Source organism: Periplaneta americana, chromosome 3 (assembly GCF_040183065.1).
Source record: "Periplaneta americana isolate PAMFEO1 chromosome 3, P.americana_PAMFEO1_priV1, whole genome shotgun sequence".
NCBI classification, from domain to species: Eukaryota; Metazoa; Arthropoda; class Insecta; order Blattodea; family Blattidae; genus Periplaneta; species Periplaneta americana.
The window spans coordinates 53850772-53854822 of record NC_091119.1 but is presented as its reverse complement, the minus strand read 5'-3'; positions in this window follow the sequence as shown (position 1 = coordinate 53854822).

Here is a 4051-nt window from a genome sequence, read left to right as displayed (position 1 = left end):
TTCTAAAGCACGACGCACGTTTTCTGCATCTGCAGAGTCGCCAACCGAAGTCAACATTTTATTCTCCCGATTCTCCGCTAAACGCAACTTCAAAATCCGCTAAAACAGTCGATTTAAAATCTTACGATATTAATTTTATTTGATATTTGGTTTATTTAAGGGAGGTCAAATAACTCATTAGAAATTAGGAAAAAACAGAAAAATATTTTCTCGTAATTCTATCATACGCAGTTAAAATATATATGTATTCCTTGAACTTCTGTGCCATCTGAGAAATAAACGAAGAAATCGGTTACCCAGGCTACCGACATCTGTGGACAAGAATGTAGCACAGTCTAGTACAGTATATACAATCACGAAGCTTGAGTTTATTAACAATAAACTAGAAACAATAGACTGTGCAGGTACTATTTCGCATTGTCTGTAATGAGGCGATAGTAGCGATCCTAGTGGTTAGCAAGTACCTGTGGATGCATATTTACTACGTATTGAGCTTCGTGACTAATATATAATTTTTTTTTAGTTTATTTAACGACGCTGTATCAACTACTAGGTTATTTAGCGTTGATGAGATTAGTGATAGCGAGATGATGCCGAGGATTCGCCATAGATTACCTTGCATTCACATTACGGTTGGGAAAAACCTCGGAAAAAACCCAACCAGGTAATCAGCCCAAGCGGGGATCGAACCCGCACCCGAACGCAACTTCAGACCAGCAGGCAAGCGCCTTAATCGACGGAGCCACGTTATTTATATTGTAGTCCAGTCACAGTGGTTTTAGCACATAGGAGCTGGCTGTTTTAGACTCTTACAATTTGTAGTTTTTTTTTCCATCTTGAATCTTGCGTACACTACTTTTAACACTTCAATACAAATGATTGATAAAATGGCATACTCACTATTTGACTCCACTTTTCAACACGCAAACACACCCCTATAACAGACAGCAACATCTAGATGACGCCAGGATCTAATAGGCTCTGATGATGATGATGATGTACAGTATACACCGAAACAGCTGTAAGCCACACGTGCTTATATAATTAACACTAGTAAGTTTTTTTTTTTGTACGGAGGGACCTGAAGGCTTACACTGCAGTCTTGGCTTATTGTGCTTATCACTCCTTTTCTTGTGAATAATTGGATAGCTGAACAGCCACGCTCCTGTACAAGTACAGCACGCCACACCGTGAACTTAACCTGGGCTATTGTATGAATGATATGTGAATTATTACTTTTTTTCGTAGCTCCTATCTCCTATACACAATGTTGCAAGCAGACGAATTTATACAACGGAAGGTGCTTATTCCATTTCTGCTGTTTTTTGTGGTGGCACAGCTAATAGTGCTGTACAAGGCAACTTGGCTGCTCTGTAATCTCTCTTCTAACTCGTTGATAAGGTGCATGGGTAACCTTAGAGTTACCATGAGCAAAAACTCTATAGAAGGACATGGAATCTAAAATAAGAGTACAATGCTGAAATTGGTATGAACAAAATTAAAGATAAAAACAATGGCTCACCTTAGTTTTCTCACTAGTTGCTGGATCAGTATTACATCTGTACCCTAATTATCGGTGGAGTCCACTTTGTGCACAAGAGCCTGAAGAGACGAACTTCTACCTTGTGCCAAATAACTATGGAACTATTCACAGAACATGTCCTTGAAATTATATTTCATCATGATGATACCTCTGACTGTATCTGTTAGCATGCGATTTCGTTTTTTGAATTGTCCTATTCTTTGTCCATTGAGCAGAAATTAGGGAAAATACTCTCTCAGCACTTCCATTATGATTGGGATGGAATTGTGTTCTGAGAAAGTTTCAGTGCTCACAGAACTATTCGAATTGAATTTGCACCATTGTTTATCTAAACTTAAATCTTTGTCCAAATTAACTTGATTGGCATATCTTTGTATATTGAAGAATAAAATTGATAAAATAGCTTAGAATCATTAATAGTGACATTTTTAAAGCGTAAGAATTCAATACATGTCAATAGGTCATCATTAGAGATGAGAATTCCATGCAAATGCATGTTTTAATAGGAACATAGGATATAGCTCAAACTTGGTACTCATCTATTTCGTTACTTCCCGGTTCCAAATATGTGTACTTTTTCCATGCATATTTGCATGTTTTGGCCTTTTTTTGGGATAAAAACATGCATAATGCATATTTAAGCAATTTTTAGTGTAATAATGTATACAATATACATTATATTCAGTTTAAATACATGGTTTAATGGTTTTGAGTAGACACCCCAGTTTCTCGATTTTTATGGTCCTGATTTTACCTTTACGAATCAGGATTAAAAAAAAAAAGAAACTAAGTAAGAGAAAATGGTTCATTCAAGTTTGTACCCATAACTTCTTGCGATATAGAAGGGTCATTTTTTGCCTACAAAACATATTGACTGGCAAGCACAGGAACCTCACAGAAACCAAGTTAGAAATTTTGTTAGTTGTTAACTGTGCCCCCCCCCCCCCAAAAAAAAGAGTTGAAGTGAAATAAGAAATTTGAAACAAAAATGAAAATGCATGTTTTAATGTATTTTTCGCTTGATCGTGCATGTTTCATAGTTTGATAGTACATGAATGCATGCAAATTTTGGAATTTTATAGTGCATGAAATTCTCGTCTCTAGTCATCTTATTTTACGTTTTTTTATATGTGCTCCAGCTTCAACTATTGAAAGCAGTTAAATTCTTTCATAGGTTTTCACCATTTGTTTAGATATTCTATGCATAATATCGCACATTATTCAATATTCATATTAATTCTAGTTGAAATGCGAAATGTCGGACATTTCAAATCTTTTTAAATGCCTGTTGTACAGGATAAAGTGATTAAAAAAGAGGACACTTCCTCCATTTGCCAGATGGATGGTAACCGTAAGTAACCTACAAATTGATCCACCACTGTGGAGTAATGGTCAGCACTTCTGGTTATGAAACGAGTGGGCCCAGGTTCAAATCCTGGTTGGGGGTTTTTCCAGGAATTTCCTTCAACCAATTAAGACAGAATTGCTGGGTAATTTTCGGCGTTGGACCTCGGACTCATTTCGCCATCATTATCATCATCATCATCATCATCATCATGCCATAGTCCAGGTTAAGTTCACAGTTCGACATGCCATACTTGTACAAGAACACAGCCATTAGGCTACATTCACAGAATAGGAGTAGTAAGTACAATAAGGCTCAGGCTGCAATACAAACTTTCGGGTCCTTTCTTCGTAAAAGAGAGAAAAAATAAATGTGGCAATGCTCGGCATTAGTTTAGGCATTGGCCACTCAAACATCAGATCCCAACTCGTGTTAAATGTACAATAGACAGACTAGTCAATAAGAGGTTAGATATCGATTGTAAGTCACATGGAGGTGTGTTCACTCACACGGAATTACAAGTAACCACAGTCTACTATATACAGTCACGAAGCTTGAGTTTTGAGGGTGCTAGAAACAATAGTCTGTGACGGTACTATTTTGCATTGCCTGTAATGAGGCGATATTAGCGATCCTAGTGGTGAGCAACTATCTAATGTTTGCATATTTACTATGTATTGAGCTTCGCGACTGTATATAGTAGACTGTGAAGTAACTATATACAGTTCAAGAGGACCAAAGTACAGTGCATTCAATTATTTCCTCTGCAACTCAATGCCTGCTTGTCCGGGAGATACAACTTTCTCTTTCTTCTACCCTCATCCTTGTTCTCTTTCTCTACTTCGCTACCTGTGTGGAAGCTTTGTAGCCTCGGTATTTCAAGTCAATTCACTTTGTGCTGTCTTCCAGAGTTAATTTTCATTTCATTTGTGTGGAAATATTAACTATTGAAGAGTGTAGTTTCTTAGTATGTTGTATGTTTAGTCAGTAGTCCAAAGACTAGTTGGGATCTCATAAGTGACATCGCTCATGAGGCAGCTAAGCCAGAAGATGGGGTAGGGTGCCCAGTTCCTTTTTTTGTCCATTGCATACATCGCTGACAAGTAACACAGTTCACTAACAAGACTTGAGATGTATGCAACAGTTTACCACAGTCTAGTATA